Source organism: Lithobates pipiens, unplaced genomic scaffold (genome assembly GCF_037356315.1).
Source record: "Lithobates pipiens isolate NorthernLeopardFrog02 unplaced genomic scaffold, aLitPip1_a1.2 Scaffold_25, whole genome shotgun sequence".
Classification (NCBI taxonomy): Eukaryota; Metazoa; Chordata; class Amphibia; order Anura; family Ranidae; genus Lithobates; species Lithobates pipiens.
The window spans coordinates 213,319,111-213,341,240 of NW_027507787.1; the positions used below are offsets into that span (position 1 = coordinate 213,319,111).

General features: G+C 40.8%; 1 protein-coding gene across 2 annotated transcripts in view; it reads left to right on the plus strand.

Moving 5' to 3' along the window:
- MGMT (O-6-methylguanine-DNA methyltransferase) overlaps positions 1 to 22,130 on the plus strand; it is a 785,996-nt gene that overhangs the window by 268,838 nt on the left and 495,028 nt on the right. The gene's annotated exons all lie outside the window — the stretch shown is intronic.

A 22,130-nucleotide genomic window follows, 5' to 3' on the forward strand; every position in this document is an offset into this window, starting at 1 on the left:
TTTCCATAATCATAGCTGACACTTTCTAAAATGATGATGTCCAGTTCTTTATAGGACATGTTTTGACTAATTCAGGAGAGAATGCTTCAGGTACGTTTCCAAATCCTTTCTGTAAAGATTTCCTTTTGTTCACAAGAACAATAATGTCTAAAAGTCCCTGATACTGTGTTTAACTATGAAGTATGAAGAAGTTATTAATAATGAATCGTGGAGTCTATGCAGGATGTTAAATAAAAGTGGGAGATGAAAATGTGTTAAATATAGATGAATTGCAGGCTTTTATGCAGCAGCCCTGAAAAGACTGAGGACTACGTAAAGGATTTGTGTTATTTCTTTTTCTTGCTGAAATGAGTCAAGTAAATCTTATTCACGTGTTAGGCAACAAAAGCTTATGTCTTTGAGAAACATTAATACATAAGAATTTACTTATTTTTGTTTCTTATATTTGTATTTTTAGTTTTTCAAAACAATAGTTTAGTATAGTTTAAACATATTCTAATAATAATTTAGATCACATTGAATGTTCATGACACAAAAATGTTTTTGGAAGTGTCCGCAGAAGCCTGTTTGTACTTTTTAAAAACTGTGTTTTTTTCCAGCTTCTGTAAGGAAGTATAGAGTAAAGCTGGACTCGGTCTCAAGTCATTACTTAAATGTAAATGTAGCCATACAGCTATATAAACATTAAAAACACATATTTGGGGAACTTTATCACCTGACAAAATAGCAATAGTTTTGTTTAGCAAATTTTCTAATCCATATGCTACTGCCAGAAACTATACAAAGTCTTGCCTGTGATGATAGTGAGGTTTGACAAACTCCAAACTGTGGAGAATGCAGTAGTGGTACTGATCCTTATTTTCCCCAAAATCTACAAATCTGTAACAAGATGGTCAAATGTATAGGTTTCCCACCTCCAATCTTAATGATTTTGGATGTTTTACTCCAACCTGTACACCATTCCTAACCCCAATGGGGGCATGTTTCCCATCTTGTTTCCCAAAGCTTTGAATGTCTTCAATCAGGTCCAGAAATTCCACAAGGAATCCACCAAATCTGTCCTCGCCGCTATTCAACAGGAAAACATGGTTATCAAAGATCTGTACATGCAAGTGTCTATATTTCAAGCCCATGTACATTTTCTACATTTTGATGTGGGATACCTACACTACCAGTTTGTGGCCCTGCTCGTCACCCTCTGCTTTGCACCTGCATTAGCTCTGCTTTTATGACACCCCAAATGTGGGATAATTAGATTCCCTCCTCATAACCCTTTGGCATCGGCTCTTAAAGGAGTTTGTTGTTCCGGGGCGGGGCTTATGGCCACGTGACCTCCGTGATTGGCTGTGAAGGTTGTCACATTATCAGAAAAGTCCAGATTGCAAACGGCGATCGGGAACTTTCCATGAGTCTCCAGTCACTGTGCTGGGAGCATGCTCTTTCGGCACAGCACTGTTGGTGCTAATGTACGTAAATTTGCAGCCACTGTGCACCAGACGCCGAGAGGCTGCATATTTGCATACACTCGGCAAGAAGAGGTTAAAGAACAGATGATGTGGGCTGTATCAGACAATGTGGCTTTGACTGTCCAGAAGCTGCAAAAGCTTGGATGAATCATGATTTTCGACAGGAGAAACTTGAGCTTTTATTCCAGGAATAATCTAACTCTGCTTCTTGCTGGAAAGTCCTGGGACTGATTGTATCCTCTTCTGAGGTTGTTTCATTTGCCCAGTCTCACTCCAGACCTCGGCAGAGTAGCTTCCTATTATCATAAAACAAGTAAATTGGGTCCGTGCATAAATGGATTTGTTAGGCACTGAGTACCTGGCCTGGTGGCTCAGGAAAGGGGCTTTGGAACAGGGGATTTCTCTTCATTTTCTGTTGGAAGATTCATACAATGGATGCCAGCCTGTTGGGGTGCAAAGGAGTTTGGGCATCCTATCGATGCAAGTAACTTGCTCATCAAAGTCTCATCTTTCAATCAAGATCCTGAGAATGTAGGTATTTTGGCTGGTTTCAAGTGATGGAGCATCCTGCTGGAAGGTGTTTTGATCCAGATTCTGTCAGACAATGCCATGGTTGTGTACATTAACCACCAAGGAAGAAGAATCGGAAGTGTTTGTAAGACAGGTAGTTGGGATCCTGTCATCAGCAGAACTTTAAACTTCAGTCAGGAAATCTGAACAAAGCACATATATCTGTAGTGTTTACTTGTTTCTCCAAAGCTCTAAGTTTCGTTTCTCTCTGGTGCTTTGTTCCTCTGTTATCAGCATGAGTCACTTCTGAGAAGTTTTCCAGACACATGAGATAAATTTGTGATGGGGAGGGAACTCGGCACAAAGCTTCTCTATTCAGGACACAGCTCTTTATCCTTCCTTTATTTCTGTGCCGTGTGTGGAGGGGGGTGTGTCTCATTCCTCCAATCAGCTCTCACACACTGTACCGGCAGCTGACCGCCCCCTTCTCTGTGACACTGACAGAAGGATTTTATTACAATTGTGCACATTGAACGGATGTAGAAAAGAAAAGACTGCAGATAAACAAGTCAAACTTATGTAGGAGGATTTGTTTCATCTCTGTGTATCATCTAAGGCCAGTCACTTCACTGGGTAAATGAGAGGGTTTACAACCACATGCTTATACATCCCAGATGCAGACAATAGGCAGTCTGATTTTCCCAGGCAGAAGCTGCTGTACCTAGGCATGTGGTCTATGTAAATAAGGCAGACAGCTGTTCTGTTGGGGAGGAAAATGGAGATCTTGTGTTTCTGCTAATCAGGAACATACATCTCTGTTTTCCTCCAGCCACAGCATTCCCCCCACAGTTAGAAAGCACATCCTAGGAGCACACTAAACCCTTTAATCGCCCCTGATGTTAACCCCTTCCCTGCCAGTGTAATTTGTACAGTGACAGTGCATTTTTTTAGCACTGATCATTGTATTGGTGTCACTGGTCCCCAAAAAGTGTTACTTATGCCGCGTACACACGATCAGACTTTTTGACGGACTCAAAAAAAACATTCTGGATATACAAATCTTAACAGTGCTAGTGGAATATAAATTTAATGTGTAAACACGTTTAAAGTGCAAAGTGCAATAAACAATCACTGAATAATACAAATAAAAAATAAATAAAGTGCTGCCCGAGATGCAGTGTACCATCATCTCACTGCCATTCCATCACCCAGCTATTCTGATTAATCCGCTCGCTTGTTCTCAGATTACTGTTGCTGTTTACATTTTGATAGACAGGCACGATCCAATCTCCCCTCTGGCAGCCCAGCTGGGATCTGACTCCTAGTGGGAACTGGGTGTGGTTATCTGCATCACCTGTGATGTGGTGGAGTAATCAGAGGTGCATATGGTATTAATTATTTTAAGGACCAGATGAAATCTGTGATACATGCAAAACCTTGATGAAGCAATTGTACGAAACATGTTGGTTCTGCTTATCAACGCATCAGATTACGATTATCAAGTATTGTCTCATGGTCCATCAAATACGCTATGAATATGTATTTTTATATGATTTTGATACGATTAATACATTTATATCTTTTTAAAAAAAATTGGTGTCTTATGTGCCTACCCTATCAATAGACTCAATAAAAATCCCATTACTTTTTAAAGAGACTTGTCTCTTTTCTCCCCCTTTCCTGTAACAGAATACATATTTGCCTAAACTGTTGAAGAAATTAAATTATTTACGTTTTTTATTGATTTTGTTTTATAGCAGAAAGTAAAAAAATATATAAATATATATATATATATATATATATATATATATATATATATATATATATATATATATATATATATATATATTTTTTTTTTTTTTTTAATTGTCGGACTTTGTTGTTTATATAGCAAAACATTAGAACCACTGAGGTGATCAAATACCACCAAAAGAAGGAACTATTTGTGGGGGAAGAAAGGACATCAATTTTGTTTGGGTACAGCGTTGCATGACCACGCAATTGTCAGTTAAAGCAACACAGTGCTGTATTGCAAAAAACAGCCTGGTTAGGAAGGGGGTAAAACCTTCTGGAGCTGAAGTGATTAAAAACCAATTTAAAAATCATTGAGCTGAATCTCTTAATGCTCAAACCACAAATTAGGAACGCTGCCACTTTGAAGAAGCTGCCATAGTGTTACATTCTTGTCTGGGTGTAGCAGCGAGTGAGAGACATTTTTAAAGGCTATCATTATAACAACATATGCTGCAAACTTTCTGTTATAACATGTGGTGAAAGTATAAGGCTGACAGTGTATAAATGTCAAATCTGGTTGGGAACTTGTGCAGATTGTTCTGCTTGGGGCATTAGTGTTAATTACCCTGCACTAAGGTCTGTAACCTTGAAGGAGGCACTGATCAGTACACCTGTGCTGCAAGCTCTGGATTTCACCCACTGGATTCTTGTGCAAACTTACTGTATGTTTCAATCCATGGCTTGTGCGCAGGTTCTGAGCCAGGTGAATCAGTCAGGGTAGGAACATCCCATTGTCTACCAGGTCAGGAAGCTATTCCTTTGCCTTGTGAGATAGTATAGGCCACCATTTAGAAGGAATGTTGCATATCACATGGGTGCTGCTGAAGCTTTGACACCCTCTGTGTGCCCACAGCTTCACAGTCACAAACCTCAATTTACTCTGTTAGATCTTGATTATCCAGCAATACAGTTTAACCATACAGCCTAAAAAGAGCAGTGATGCTGATGGATTGTCGTGGTAAGCAGAGCAAGTAGAATTTGTTTGTGTTAGAAGGAACCTGTAATCCTTCCTGTGCAACCTCTTAAAGAGGGGAGGTATAATGACAGTGAGGTCTGAGGAACCCCCAACTGTGTTAAAAGGATAGGGGACTGGTATTAAACACAGGGCCACCCTAATTTTACTCCAAATTCAGTAACAAGTCAGTCAGATCAAAATATCATGTCAACGCTAGGTAGTTATGGAAAGGGACACATTTGACAGAGCAAAAATCCAAGCTAGAAGGAATGTAGAGATATTATAATTTTCAACTAGCAAGGGTCTTCAAAGGACTTCTGATGAGTTCCCATCTGATGGGTAAGTTGAAAAATTGCCCAGAGTGCAATGTAATAAAACGCATCTCTAAGTAAGGTATATTGACCTTTAGATTATCTCTCATGCCTTCTCAAACTCTCAACTTCCCTTTATATTCCATAACTCCAACGGTGATTGCAAAAAGTAATTACACTAATGTAGAAGAAGTAATTTTATTTTGATAAATAAAATGCTGATTTTATGGTAAAATCTTGTGATATTGATGTACTAATGATATTTGAGGTGTGTGTGCATAATAAAGTACTCCCAACAGATCTACAGTATAACACACCCCTTGGACCCTTTGATTGGACTAGAAAAGATGGCTGCACAGGCAGCTGCAAGCTCTCATTTTACCTTTGGGGGCTATTAAAGATTACTGGGAGTTAAAGCGTTGTTAAACCCAACATTGCATATTCCTGACATGAGCATGCTATACCATGTAATTCTTTGAAAAAGTATCTTGTTCTCTTTGTATTGATTCCGTTGTGTGAAATTCCTGATGTTTCTGCCAGTCCCTCTGCTTTCCTATTAAAAACTGACCACGGTAAACAGGAGATTGCACTGTGGTCAGTTCTCTAGCTGTGCCGCTCTCCTCCAATGACCAGTCTTGTTCTGACATGCCTCCCCTGCACAACCATTCACTGGGAAGATCTGTGTGCTGCTGTTTTTCCTCCCACAGCTCTTATGCAGCTGAGAATAGAGGAAATGTGATCACTTATAAAAAAAGGGAAAATATTTATTTCTAAAGCATTGTTATATCTACACACAAATGTTTTGCCTGTCATTTCTATTTTAACATGAATAGGTTTCTTTACAAGGTGAGGGTTTACAATCACTTTAAAGCAGAGTTCCACCCAAAAATGGAACTTCCGGTTTACGTACTTGTGACCCCCTGGCATGACATTTTTTTAGCTTTCTTACGTTTCACAGGTACCCAGCTCCCACTTCCTCTCCTGGCGCTGCGGAAGTTCACCTCTCCCCCTCCCTCCCTGTAATGTTCTGGGACACGTCACGGGTCCCAGCAGATTGCCCAGCCATTCACAACCTGCATCGTGGCTCACACATGCGAAGCCACAACTGGCTGCCCACACTTGCAATGCCGGCGCCACAGAAAGGAGGTGGAGAGAAACGAGGCTTTGGGAATAGCTGAACCGTGGGACGGGTGGGTGTCTCTTTATTAAAAGTCAGCCGCTACACTTTTTGTAGCACTTTTAAATGGGCGGAACTCCGCTTTAAGAGGGCCAGCGACACCTGCAACATCATATTAAGCTTTATCTTCAGGTGATCTGAATTCTGCATAGCATTAAGACCAGGCCATCTCTATTTAAGTTTGTATGTTTACTTAATGTGATTGTAGCCGTATTAGTGCAATTGTGACAGAGAAAATTGAGTACTGTCCGTGTTACTTAAAAGTATCACGGACAGTACTCAATTTTCTATGTTTTTTTTTAACACTTTTATTTTACTGTTGCTTGTGTTTGTTTGGCAATATTGTCTGTAATTATTTCTTGTATCATTTTTCTTTTCTTTAAAAGAAAAAAAATTGTTAGGCTGAACCTCATGATCTAACTATAAATTAGGAACTTTGCCTATTTGAAGAAGTTACCATACTGTAAATTCCATTACAGTGAAATGATAGACATTTTTTAAAAGGTTAGAATTATAACAGCAGATGCTTTGAAGGTTGCTTGTTTCCATTAAAACTTGTTGTGGTAGCTACTGTGTGTGTGTGTGTAAACGGTCAACTGCACAGTTGACCTGCCCTAGTCATTCTGTCTGCTGGTGATTAGATTGTTGTCCGCAGACTGGAAAATCTTTCTGCTGGGTGAGGATGAGGATGGGTAAACATCACACTGCCCATTCACTTTTCAAAACATGGCAGCTTAGCAAATATAGTGATTGGTTAGCAGGAAGAGCAGCTCAATGATAAGGAAATCTCTGTTCCTGGCCCCTTGTAAGTTGCCAGCAGTATTTTCTTAGGTTAGTTGCCGATTGAAAAAAAACAATGAAATAAATATGTATATATATATATATATATATATATATATATATATATATATATATATATATATTCTAGAGTTCTAGATTATAGGGTTCTGCACTTCTTTATAAGTTCTGCAGCCATCTTCACCACAGCTTGACAACTCTTATACTAAACTACAAGGTCAGCCAGTTTGGCAGACAGGACTCACGTGACACTCTCGGACACGACCAATTACTACGTCTGCTGCCCTCACCATTTTCAACAAAAATATAAAAGTGTGGAAACTTTTTGAAGACCCCTCGTGTGTGTGTGTGTGTATATATATATATATATATATATATATATATATATACATACAGTGGTGTGAAAAAGTGTTTGCCCCTTCCTCATTTCCTGTTCCTTTGCATGTTTGTCACACTTAACATCGGAACATCAAACCAATTTAAACAATAGTCAAGGACAACACAAGTAAACACAAAATGCAATTTGTAAATTAAGGTGTTTATTATTAAAGGTGAAAAAAAATCCAAACCATCATGACCCTGTGTGAAAAAGTGATTGCCCCCTAAACCTAATAACTGGTTGGGCCACCCTTAGCAGCAACAACTGCAACCAAGCGTTTGCGATAACGTGCAATTAGGCTTTTACAGCGTCCTGGAGGAATTTTGGCCCACTCATCTTTGCAGAATTGTCCTAATTCAGTTACATTAGAGGGTTTTCGAGCATGAACGGCCTTTTTAAGGTCATACCACAACATCTCAATAGGATTCAGGTCAGGACTTTGGCTAGGCCACTCCAAAGTCTTCATTTTGTTTTTCTTCAGCCATTCGGTGGTGGATTTGCTGGTGTGTTTAGGATCATTGTCCTGCTGCAGAACCCAAGTTCGTTTCAGCTTGAGTACACGAACAGATGGTCGGACATTCTCCTTCAGGATCTCTTGGTAGACAGCAGAATTCATAGTTCCTTTTATCACGGCAAGTCTTCCAGGTCCTGAAGCAGCAAAACAGCCCCAGACCATCACACTACCACCACCATATTTTACTGTTGGTATAATGTTCTTTTTATGAAATGCAGTGTTCCTTCTACGCCAGATATACTTGGACACACACCTTCCAAAGAGTTCCACTTTTGTCTCATCGGTCCACAGAATGTTGTCTCAAAAGTCTTGGGGATCATCAAGATGTGTTGTGGAGAAATTGAGACGAGCTTTGATGTTCTTTTTGCTCAGCAGTGGTTTTCTCCTTGGAACTCTGCCATGCGGGCCATTTTTGCCCAGTCTTTTCCTGATGGTGGAGGCATGAACGCTGACCTTAACTGAGGCAAGTGAGGCCTGCAGTTCCTTGGACGTTGTTGTGGGGTCTTTTGTGACCTCTTGGATGAGTCGTCGCTGCGCTCTTGGGGTAATTTTGGGCGGCCGGCCACTCCTGAGAAGGTTCACCACTGTTCCATGTCTTCGCCATTTGTGGATAATGGCTCTCACTGTGGTTCGCTGGATTCCCAAAGCTTTGGAAATGGCTTTATAACCCTTTCCAGACTGATAGATCTCAATTACTTTCTTTCTCAATTGTTCCTGAATTTCTTTGGGTCTCGGCATGATGTGTAGCTTTTAAGGATCTTCTGGTGGACCTTACTGTGTCAAGCAGCTCCTATTTAAGTGATGCCTTGATTGTGAACAGGTGTGGCAATAATCAGGCCTGGGTGTGGCTAGAGAAATTGAACTCAGGTGTGGACAACCACAGTTATAGTATGTTTTAACAAGGGGGGCAATCACTTTTTCACACAGGGCCATGATGGTTTGGATTTTTTTTCACCTTTAATAATAAACACCTTCATTTACAAATTGCATTTTGTGTTTACTTGTGTTGTCCTTGACTATTGTTTAAATTGGTTTGATGTTCCGAAACACTTAAGTGTGACAAACATGCAAAGGAACAGGAAATGAGGAAGGGGGCAAAAACTTTTTTCACACCACTGTACATACAATGCTGTGAAAAAGTATTTGCCCTCTTTTTGATTTAAATTTTTTTTGCATATTTGTCACACTTAAATGACTCAGATCATGAAACAAACTGTATTATTGCACAAAGATAACCTGAGTAAATACAAAATGCAGTTTTTAAATGGTGGTTTAATTTATTAAGGCAAAAAAGCTGTCCAAAGCTGCCTGGCTGTGAAAAAGTAATTGTCCCCTAAACCTAATAACTGATTGTGCCACCGTTGGCAGCAACAACTGCAATCAAGCATTTGCGATAACTGGCAATGAGTCTTTCACATTGCTGTGGAGCAATTTTGGCCCACTCTTCTTTGCAGAATTGTTTTAATTCAGCCACATTGAAGGGTTTTCCAGCATGAACGGCCTGTGTAAGGTCATGATACAGCACCTCAATTGGATTTAAGTCCGGGCTTTGACTAGGCCACTCCAAAACCTAAATTTTGCTTTGTTTGAACCATTGGTGGAGGTGGACTTGCTGTTTTGTTTTTCGGATCATTGTCCTGCTGCATAACCCAAGTGCAATTGAGCTTGAGGTCATGAACTGATGGCTGAACATTCTTAAGATTTTCTGGAATTCATGGTTCCATCAATTATGGTAAGTCGCCCAGGTCCTGAAGCTGCAAAGCAGCCCCAAACCATCACACTACCACCATGTCTGAATGTTGGTATAATGTTCTTGTTATTAAATGCTGTATTCGTTTTATGCCAGATGTAACGGGACACACCCCTTCCAAAAAGTTAAATTTTTGTCTCATCAGTCCACAGAATATTTGCCTAAAAGTCTTAGGGATAATCAAAATGTTTTTTGGTAAATGTGAGATGAGTTGTGTTCTTTTTGGTCAGCAGTGGCTTTGGCCTTGGAACTCTCGCATGGATGCCATTTTTGCCCAGTCTTTCTTATTGGTGAATCATGAACACTGATCTTACCTGAGGCAAGTGAGGCCTGCAGTTCTTTAGATGTTGTTCTGGGTTATTTTCTGACGACCTGGATGAGTCATCGTCATGCTCTTGGAGTATATTTTGTAGGCCACTCCTGGGGAGGTTCACCACTGTTCCACGTTATCTCCATTTGTTGATAATGACTCTTCCTGTGGTTCACTGGAGTTCCAAAGCCTTAGAAATGTCTTCCTAGACCAATACATGTACATTACTTTGTTTCTTATCTGTTCTTGAATTTTTTTAGATTGTGGAATGATGTGTGGCTTTTTGTGATCTGTTAGCATGCTTCACTTTGTCACACAGCTTCTATTTATGTGGTTTCTTGATTCAACAGGTCTGGCAGTAATCAGGCTTGGGTGTGACAAGTGAAATTGAACTCAGCTTTCCAAAAAAATTGTGGTTAATCACAGTTCATTCATGATTCAGCATGGGAGGGGGGGGGGGGGGTTCATTTTTCACACAGGGCCAGGCAGGTTTGAACAGCTTTTTTCCTTAATACATTAAATAACAATTTAAAAACTGCATCTTGGATTTACTTGGGTTACCTTTGTGTAATATTAAAATGTGTTTGATGATGATCTGAATCATTGAGGATCAGGCAAAAATAAAATAAAATCAGGAAGTGGGCAAATACTACAAAGCATGCACCATTTTTTTTTTCATATGTCAGATTTGTTAATTTTTACATTTTTTTATATTTTTCATTCATTGTTATTAAAAATATAAAAGTATTAAAAGTCATTCACTAAAAGATTTATTGCATAGGCCTCTGATTTTAGCACATTATCAATCAGTCTTTAAGCATTTAAAATGGTGCTAACCTCTGGTTCTACAGGTCTGACAAACTAGATTTATGAGGGGGGGTATAAAATGATTCTTGAGTGAAAATGGCTTGTGAAAAAATAGATTCGACACCAATGAAACATTCTTGTACTGCCTGTAAAGGGAACAGTATTCATAGGGAAATATTTTCTTTAAAGTGTTACTTAACCAAGTGCCCCACATTCACTATATCTGGTCTCCTATAGTACACAGAACATGGAAATGCAACTATTTTAGTAAATATAAACTGCTAAATACCTTTTCTCATCAGCAATGTATAGCAGTCTTATGAGTGTTCATTCTCCTCTGACTGTCCTATGTGGCTGCATGACCCATGACCCTCTGTCTTGACAGTGCTGATTAGCCCTGTGCTGATCACATGCACCCTCCCCCCAAAAAATGTGTATCTGGCGATACACATCAAACTGAGCATGTGTAGATGTCCTCCAAGGCTCTGCACTATCGGCAGATGGATTGGGGACAGTAAAAGAAGGGGAGTATCAGAGAAGACCGGATCAAATAACGTTTTTACACAATGGAGAGGATTAAGCCCTTAGGTTCCACAGTGAGTTTAACAAGCATGATTTACTGCATATACAGACTGATTTTACTATTGTGGATTTAGTAACACTTTAACCACTTGCTTACTGGGCACTTAAACCCCCCTCAGTCCCAGACCAATTTTCAGCTTTCAGCGCTGATGCACTTTGAGTGACAATTACGCGGTCATACAACACTGTACCCAAATGAAATTTTTATCATTTTTTTCCCACAAATAGAGCTTTCTTTTGGTGGTATTTAGTTACAGCTCGGAGTTTTATTTTTTGCTAAACAAACAAAAAAAGATGCAAAAAAAAAAAAAAAAAAATCATGTTTTAATAGTTTGTTATAAAATTTTGCAAACGGGTCATTTTTCTCCTTCATTGAAGTGCGCTGATTAGGCGGCACTGATAGGCTGCATTGGTGGGCACTGATGGGCTGCATTGGTGGGCACTGATGGGCTGCATTGGTGGGCACTGATAGGCTGCACTGGTGGGCACTGATAGGCATAGTTAAGGCGGCACTAATAGGCACAGATAAGGCGGCACCGATGGGCACAGATAAGGCGGCACTGATGGGCAAAGATGGGCACAGATAAGATAGCACGGATGGGTGGCACGGATAAGTGGCACGGATGGGTGGCACGGATGGGCACTGATAGGTACCACAGATAGATGGGACTGATGGGCACTGATAGGTGGCACTGATAGGTGGCTCTGATAGGTGGCACTGCTGGGCACTGATGGGCGGCACTGCTGGGCACTGATGGGCGGCACTGGGGTGCAGCACCTTTGAGGCAGATTTTGGGTGGCACTGTGGGTGGCACTGCTGGGTGGCACTGTGGGTGGCACTGTGGGCACTGCTGGGTGGCACTGTGGGCACTGCTGGGTGGCACTGTGGGCACTATGGGCACTGCTGGGTGGCACTGACAGGGGGGCACTTACTTTATTTCAGGATGGCACTGCGGGTGGCAGGTGGGCACTGGCAGGGGGCAGGTGTCCGCTTGAATTGCTGGCCGTGATCGGGACTGATGTCCCGAACACGGCCGCCGGCGATCGGCTTTTTTTTTTTCTCCTCGCGCTGTCAGCGCGAGGAGGAATACTAGCCGATTACCGGCTCCGTTTTATCACATGATCAGCTGTCATTGGCTGACAGCTGATCACGTGATAAGGGGTCGGGATCGACCCCTTACACGGATCGGTGATCAGGCGAGTCTCACGGACTCGCCGATCACAGAGCGCGCCGCGCGCGCCCCTCAGGGGGCGCGCAGGCCGCTCGTAACCGGGACGACGTCAATAGACGTAGTCCCGGCAATCTAGGTCCGCGCTAATGCCGTCATTCGGCAATAGCGCGGATCCCAAGTGGTTAAAGAAGATCTAAAGTCACAGCATACACTTTCATTTTATAACATCAGCATTGTAATAGGAATACTTTGTTTTTGACAATCCAATTGAAGCATACTTGAAAAATCTCCTTTCGTGTTGTGAGGGCTGCATGCATGCTCTTTAGCTTCTCCTCTACTGTTTACTTTCAATTTCTGTGGACTACATATCTCATGGACCTACCTGCCTGCAAGCAGTGATACCTGTACTGACTCTGCCTCCCGAAAACTCCTCCTCCTCCTTTCAGCATCTCTGTAATTCAGAAGGAAGGCTCTAAATATACCATTTGCAGTGTTTGTGACAACTGCTTGACAAGTTAAAATAAATTCCTGATGATCCTTCCAGAAGTCTTGTGAACTGATAACGTCCTCCATGGTTTGCCTGTCTTGACCATTAACCATTACATTGTTTTTAGTTAGCTCTGAGGACTTGTGATCACAGAGTGTGCTGTGCATGACTCGGAAGGACGCACAGACATGGACGCCCTCCCGGAAATTAAGGCCCGCAATGTAGCCGTCTTTTGGCTATATCGTGGACGGCAAGTAGTTAAAGACGATGGCCTATACCCCTATGCCTATCTCACTGCATTACCCATTGGGAATAGTTACAAAAGTTATTCCACAAATGGTACTTCACCACGGAAAGGCTGGCAAAGATATATCCAAATACCTCACCCAAGTGTTGGAGAAGCTGCAAAAATATTGGATCTCTCTTACACATATGGTAGGAGTGCCCCACTATCAGGAGATTCTGTGAAAAGTGAACTATTTAATCTTTTCCTTATGTGGTATATCCATCCCCATGTCCCCACTTGACCTGCTCTTGGGACTCTCTATTGCTACCTGGCCTAAACATTTACAAACTCTGGTGACTCACGTCCTAATAGCAGTAATACTGGCGATTGCGAAAAAATGGAAATCAACACACCCTCCTTTATTGAAGGACACCATTCAAATATTCAACCTGCACTTCCTAATGGAATTTTCTTTTGCCAAAGCTAACATTTCCACAAACCGATTTACCAAAGCCTGGGAGCTGACTATAGAAGTGCACTATTGTGTTAGATGTCCTTCCTTTCCGGGAGCAAGTCCCATACCTTCCTACTCCACTTACCTTCAGAAGATCTCATTGTGACTCTCAAAAAATGTCTTCTTGCTTATGGCACCACTATTGTTACCCTTGGGAGATCTCTTGCGCAGTACTCTAACTGTTCATCATAGTGATATTTTATGCCTATTTGCATGTCTGTTTTCTGTTTTATACTGTTTGTCCACTACTAAACCCTCAAGTTTTGATGTAACTTGATAGAAGCTACATGTTAGCACTCCTCATTCTTTGTTCTCACTTGCCTCTTATGTACACAAATTAATGCCAGGGTATGCCCAATTGGCGATTTTTTTTGTATTACTCTTTCTCTATTGAAACGTCAACATTTAAAATATAAAAAAAAGGTGATGGCCTTTGTGTTTTGCGGGGAATCTCGCTTCATCAGGGCCTTAGACTGAAGCACAAATTTGGACATACTGTCATATGTCACATCATACTGTAATGATTTACAAGCGTATTATTGACAAAAAATACATATAAACATTGGCAAATGATTTTATTTCAAAAGAAAAAAAAGAGTCACATTATTTAAAATTTCTTATAATAGTAGCCTAAAAGAGCCTGTTACATGCACTAAAGAATACCCTGGGTAGAAAGGCTAAGCAGGGAGATCACATTTACTAAACCAAAATATTTAAATGTAAATTCTATTGTAATACCTGTATTTGTATACCCATATAGTCTAATGTGAAGACTTTAGAACCTAGTAATTTCAAGATGTCATTCTATTGCCATGAAATCGATTGGATATCATGGAGTTAAGGGTATGCCTTCTCGTTCGGAAGTACATGTCCCTTCCCACATGGATAGAGGGCATTCCACCTTCCACAGCTGTAAACGTATTCTGAATATTTAAAAAAAAGGAAATAAAGGAAAGAAAAGATATGTGAGAAAGAGTAGAAGGGGAGACAAGGGGGGGGGGGGGGCACTCTGCGTTTTTGCACACGCCAACAGAAAACATTTTTTCAGTCCGGTATAGTCCGGGGACCATTTGTGAAATATCTGATCCACAGGGCCCAGACCTTTTCGAGCACCTTCATCTTATCAAGTAGGATTGCCGCTTATTTATTAGGAAAGCTTGTGTTTGAGCTGGTCAAATGGTATGGTAGCCGATTTCCAGTTTCTGGCTATGGTGATTTTAGCAGATATAAATATAAAAGTGAAGAGTTGTCTTTGATTTTTAGAGGCTTCTTCCACCTTGGAATTTACATACTTTTCACATGAATTGAGGACACCTCCACCCTGGTTTTAGTTTGTGTAATTTAACCACTTAACAACCGCCCTATAGCCGAATGTCGGCTACAGGGCGGTTTCTTAACTCTGGGAGGCCGTCATATGGCGTCCTCCCAGAATTCCGCTCTTGCGCGCCCCCTGGGGTGCGCACTGGAGAGCATCCGTGACCGTCGGTGCATCACGGATCACGGTAAACGGCCGTTTATAGTGGCCGTTTACCAGGTGATCGCTCCATCAAATGACGGAGTGATCACTTGTAAACAAACCTGTGTTATGACGCCGGTTCCTCCCTCCCCCTCTCTGTACCGATCGGAACAGCGGAGGGGGAAGAGATCGGTGTCAGCAGCGATGTGGGCTGCATCTGCAGTGCCCACATCGCTGCTCACCGAAAATTAACCCCTCAATTCCCTGCCAATACTCTGCAATACCCTGCCATTACTCTGCATTACTCTGCAATACCCTGCAACACTCTGCATTACACTGCAATACTCTGCATTACACTGCATTACACTGTATTACTCTGCAATACTCTGCATTACTCTGCAATACTCTGCAATACTCTGCATTACTCTGCAATACTCTGCAATACCCTGCAATACTCTGCAATACTCTGCAATACTCTGCAATACCCTGCAATACCCTGCAACACTGCAATACCCTGCAACACTCTGCAATACCCTGCAACGCTCTGCAACACCCGCCAATACCCTGCAACACTCTGCAATGCTCTGCAACACCCGCCAATACCCTGCAACACTCTGCAATGCTCTGCAACACCCACCAATACCCTGCAATGCTCTGCAACACCCGCCAATACCGTGCAACACTCTGCAATGCTCTGCAACACCCTCCAATATCCTGCAATGCTCTGCAACGCAATACTCTGCAACGCCATACTCTGAGATACCCAGCCATACTCTGAGATACCCAGCCATAGTCGGTGATACCCTGCAATACCCAGCCATAGACACCCCCCCCCCCCCTCCCGCTGCCCTCCGGTGCTTTTGCCGACTCGACAATACGATCAAATCCAGAATCTTTTTTTTTTTTTTTTTTTTTTTCAGGCTTCCCAGCTTAGAGGTGAGATGCGGGGTCTTATGGACCCCATATCTCACTGTAAAGAGGACCTGTCATGCCATATTCCTATTACAAGGGATGTTTACATACAATAGGAATAAAAGTGATCAAAAAATTTATTTTTGGGGAAAAAAATGTCAAACTAAAATAAATAAAGTAAAATGAACAATAAAAATGTTATTTATTTTTTAAAGCGCCCCTGTCCCCATGTGCTCGCATGCAGAAGCGAACACATACGTAAGTCCCGCCCACATATGAAAACGGTGTTCAAACCACACATCGCTGCGAACGTTAGAGCGAGAGCAATAATTCTAGCCCTAGACCTCCTCTGTAACTCAAAACATATAACCAGTAAAAAAAAATGTAATCGTCGCCTATGGGGATTTTTAAGTAGCGACGTTTGGCGCCATTCCACGAGCCTGTGCAATTTTGAAGAGTGACATGTTAGGTATTGATTTACTCGGTGTAACTTCATCTTTCACATTATGCAAAAATTGGGCTAACTTTACTGTGTTTTTTTTTTTAAGCACAAAACTGTTTTTTTTCCAAAAAAAAGCATTCGAACAATTGTTGCGCAAATACCGTGCGAGATAAAAAGACAACCATTGTATTCTCTAGGGTCTTTGCTAAAAAAACATATATAATGTTTTGGGATTCTATGTAATTTTCTAGCAAATAAATTATGATTTTTACATGTAGGAGAGAAATGTCAGAATTGTCCTGGGTGCTCCAGAACGCCTGATGGCGCTCCATGCATGTTGGGCCTCTGTATGTGGCCACACTGTGTAAAAGTCTCACACATGTGGTATCGCCGTACTCGGGAGTAATAGCAGAATGTGTTTTGGGGTGTAATTTGTGGTATGCATATGCTGTGTGAGAAATAAACTGATAATATGACAATTTTGTGAAAAAAAAAAAGTAAAAAAAATCTTGATTTTGCAAAGAATTGTGGGAAAAAATTACAACTTCAAAAAACTCATCATGCCTCTTACTAAATACCTTGGAATGTCTTCTTTCCAAAAAGGGGTCATTTGGGGGGTATTTGTACTTTTCTGGCATGTTAGGGTCTCAAGAATTCAAATAGGCCGTCAGTACTTCAGGTGTGATCAATTTTCAGATATTGGCACCATAGCTTTTGGACTCTATAACTTTCACAAAGACCAAATAATATCCACTAATTTGTACTTATTTTTACCAAAGATATGTAGTAGTATAAATTTTGGCCAAAATTTATGAAGAAAAAATTACTAATCTGCTAAATTTTATAACAGAAACAAAGAAAAATTCATTTTTTTACAGAATTTTCTGTATTTTTTCTTTTATAGCACAAAAAATAAAAAACCCAGCGGTGATTAAATACCACCAAAAGAAAGCTCCATTTGTGTGAAAAAAAGGACAAAAATTTCATATAGGTCCAGTGTTGCATGACTGAGTAATTGTCATTCAAAATGTGAGAGCACCGAAAGCTGAAAATTGGTCTGGTTATTAAGGGTGTTTAAGTGCCCAGTGGTCAAGTGGTTAAAGTTAAATTACAACTTCCATTAAAATTTTAAATGCATATTACGTTGCCATGCTGTAAAGCCCTGTGCAAACTAATATACGGTAGTTGGCACTATATAAATCATGTATAATAATAATTTTGTAATATTTATGTAGTTAAGCAGATTGAATTGCAGGAAGATGAACTAGACATTAGGCACTAATTTGTTGTTTTTGTAACCAACCTCCTAAGCCTCGGCAGAGATGGTCTCTTCGAGCCTCCTACTCGGCAGCATGCACCAACATTGGGAGGGGGATCAATCAGTTACAATGAGTGAGGGCATAATAACATGCTTACCACAGGAAATGGCTTTTATTTATCAAATGGGGACTGATAAACAAATACTGCAGCTGCTGACTTTTAATATATGGACACTTACCTGTCCAGGAAGCCTGCAATGTCAGCACTGCAGCAGATATTCGGATTGGTTGTCAGGTGCAGCCGCCGCCATTGCCGGTAAAGGAACCTGGCAGTGAAGCCTTTTGGCTTCACAGCCGTTACACTATTGAGTGTGCATGAAGTGCCCTGTGCTTTCTAATTGGCCCGATGCGGGGGAATGTGGAGAAGGGCCGAACTTCCAAGAGACGGCGCTGTGGCCCCGGCCCCGTCTACCGGAAGTGAGGAAGGGGAACATTCAAAAACCTGTCCCTCCCCCCCTCCCCAAAAGGTGCCAAATGTGGCACCTGAGGGGGAAAGGCGGTGAACAAGCCAAACTTACACTTTTGGATGGAACTCCGCTTTAAGTACGAAAGATTTTTTGCGCTGCTTACGTTTTCAGTGAGTTGTACTGAATTAAAACACTTACAAAATTTTAGCTGAACTGTATTTGTTTTTTTAGGGTAGCACCACTATTTTCTTTTGTACTTAATAATATAAGCCCCCTTTATGTCTGACTATAAAAATGTCTGAAATTCTTGATTGAGTTTGGTCAGTTAAGGTAGCCTATTGGGCCAACTGAGAATATATGATTCATTAAAACTCTTAATGTTATTATCATCTTGAACAGAATTCTACATTTTAATCTTCCCTAAGGTAAATAAGTGAAGGTAATGAAACAACCATTCTGTAGTGTTGCTGTATATGTGGTAGTTTTCAACATTAATTTAACGCAGACTGTTTTCCTAGAATTAAGTAAATATTTCTCCCACAACACTATTGGTAGATGGCCTTTATCATGGCATTTTCTTACCTCTCACTGTTTACTATTATCAGCTATGTTTGGTTTTAATTGTACCACCTAGTGTGCAAATATCAGATCTGTTATGCGTTGTCAATGCCTTATGTTTAATTATATTGTTATCAGACTTAGCAGATAGTAATTACACATATAGCATTAGTGCTGAATCCTTCAGTAGTTTCATCAAAGTGCTGCGCACACATTAGTGCAATTAATAATTCTGTAGACATTTTGCCAGTAAGATAATGACTTGGAATTTGTGTTCTACATTTGGAACATTGCAAATTTCTACAACTAACTGGCCTGCATTCATTTGTTTTTTAGAATGTTTTTATTGTTTACAGTTTTCAGGCATTTATTAGTAAAGGTTGCCTGTATATATTCATACAACTTTTACACATTTGACAGGAATGCTGTAGGTAGAATTACTTTTCCAATATTGATTAACCACTTGCTGACTGCCTTATAGCAGTTTTACAGGCGGCTGCTGTGCTCCAGTGTCAGAAACCATGAATCAGATTGAGACCGAAATACAGTTAAATCACACTTGTTTAATAATAAAAGTAAATAGAACGATCATAGTCAAAACATAGCCAAAGTTCGGTAACCGGATTGGATAGTCAGACAAGCCAGAAATTCAGGAATCCAGGGAACAGTGTAGTGAAACAGCAAGGAGGATCTGGAGCCAAAAGGATTGTCAGCCAAGCAAGTCCATAACAGGAACGCAGGAGATAGTCTCTGCGATGTTGACCAAGGCGAAGGCAGAGATTATCTGGGCTAGATGGCTTAAGTAGGCAGGAGTGATGAGCAGGATATCATCAACAGGTGAGTCAGGAGCTGGCAATTAGCCAACAGCTGAGTGGCCAGCTCAGTGAAGGAAGGGCTGAAGATCACTTATAGATAGGTGTTTTGGCATTGTCGCCAGAAGGGGGCGCTTGTGCACTGCTGGCGCGTCACTTCAGCTTGGAATGTTGACAGCAGAATCATATCCCTTTCTCAAGCGTCTCTTCTCCAGAGAGAATAAGTTCAGTGCTCGCCACCTTTCCTCATAACTAATATCCTCCAGACCCTTTATTAGCTTTGTTGCCCTTTGTACTCGCTCCATTTCCAGTACATCCTTCCTGAGGACTGGTGCCCAGAAATGGATAGCATACTCCAGGTGTGGCCGGACCAGAGTCTTGTAGAGTGGGAGAATTATTGTTTTATCCATGCAATTATTCCCCTGTGACGGCTAACACTTTGTTGTTTTGTTTTTTTGAAAAGGAGCTTGAACCACCTTTCAACTTTTTATCTATTACTGAGATCTATTACTGAGATTTGCCTGAAGTCATTTGTGTACACATGGCTGTTAACAAGATGTCATGATCTTGCAGCAGGAATCCCTAGTTGTAAACTCTGCATTACTTGAATATTGGACATGGTAACATCATCACTAATAGAAAGTACACAAAGTAGAGGGAACACAACCAGTGCACCAGTGCTTAATAAAATTAACAGGGTTCACATAAAAAATTCACATATCAAAATGCAGTTCTAAAAAAGACAAAGTTCCAAAGCCCTTTTCCTGAAGCACCATTCTAAAAATCCCTTGCAGTACTGCCAGATAGACATACAGTATATGTAAATGTTACGCTTGAAAATCGAAATTTCATGCATATTACTGATCATACACCCATGCAAAGTACTGATAATATGCTGCCTAGATCTTAACATGCTCTCAATAAGTCTAATGGGCATGGCCAAATACAACAACTGTCATATAACATAAGCTTCAGTATTCTATATTGGATACTGTTCCTAGCTCAGACTAGGAACTGTGAAACAACAGGAACCTTTGTTAGCTGTTCCAGCATACAAATCTCCACAATGCTGTCTCAAAGAGCTCTACGCAGTCAACGGATGAATTATCCCACAGATACCAAACATAAGGTCCTAAACTAATTTAAAAAATACTACATGTGATTTTAATATTTTCAGACTTTCTTGTTAAATAGTCACCCAACAGCGGATAATACCTCTTGTATCCATGTATTTTATTTTCTCGACTTTCTGTTTAGCTCGTTCTTGTTTCATTTGTATTTACCTTTATTTCCTTGTTTCTGTTTCTTAGGAAAGAGATAATTGAGTACTGTCCGTGATACTTTTTTTATTTGCACTAACATACAATTTTTCAGGACAAGCTTTCGGGTATGTCCCCTTCAAATAAAAAAAGTATCACGGACAGTACTCAATTTTCTCTGTCACAATTGCACTAATACGGCTACAATCACATTAATTAGGAAAGAGATGAATTATAAGTATTGTAAAAGTAGCATTACCTTCAGCAACTGTCTACCCGTATTGGATGTACGGGCAAAAAACTGACTCAGAGTCTGCAGGATCCTGGCATTGAACCCCTCGATCTGCACATTTTTGTGGACGTGCAAGAAGATGTGCATTTATTATTATTATTATTATATATATATTTTTTTTTTTACAAAAGATAAACTTTTAGGCTAGGTTCACTTTGGTGCGATGCGATGCAGGACCCCTGCGAATCCACTGCGGGTTCCCGTATCTGGCCTAACTCGCAGGCCGTGCACACTGCCTTATGAGAACTCATGGGAGTGTCAATACAAGATTATGAGACCCCCAGATCAGTTAGCATGTTGCAGTGCGAATTGTCAATTCAGACAGGAATTGTATTGCGTGGGTGTGAACACCCATGCAATCCGGTTCAGGTGCGGACCGAAAAGAGGATCCTGCATGAGCTTGGTCCGAATGCGATGTGAATTCAGCCAATACCATCTGTATGACTGAGTTCACATCTCACAGACATCACATGTGAATTGCACAGCAATTGTGTGGTGCGAATCATATGCAGTGTCTGACATTGCACCAATGTGAACCCAGCATGAAGCCTTTAAAGAATAATTTCAGGCATGGTACATTTTTACATAGTTACATTGATCCAGCTTGAACAAATGTAACCTATATACCATACTTGGCCTATTCCCCTGGAAGCTGGAAATCACTGAAAGTGTAAGTAGACCCCCCTATCGTTTTCAGCCAAGGAAGCTGCCATCTTTGCCTCTGTTTAATCTTCAACTACTATGATGCTGCACATGTGATCAGTTCTGGAACCAGCCACCAGCCATTGGATAGTTTGACAGTTTGGTTGAGAGCACAACCAATGGGAGGATCACATTTCCGGCACTGTATTTTTTTAAACTGGTAAATGGATGGGTTTACTTCCGCTTGAAGTAGAGACTGCTACTCCAGTGATTCTTCAC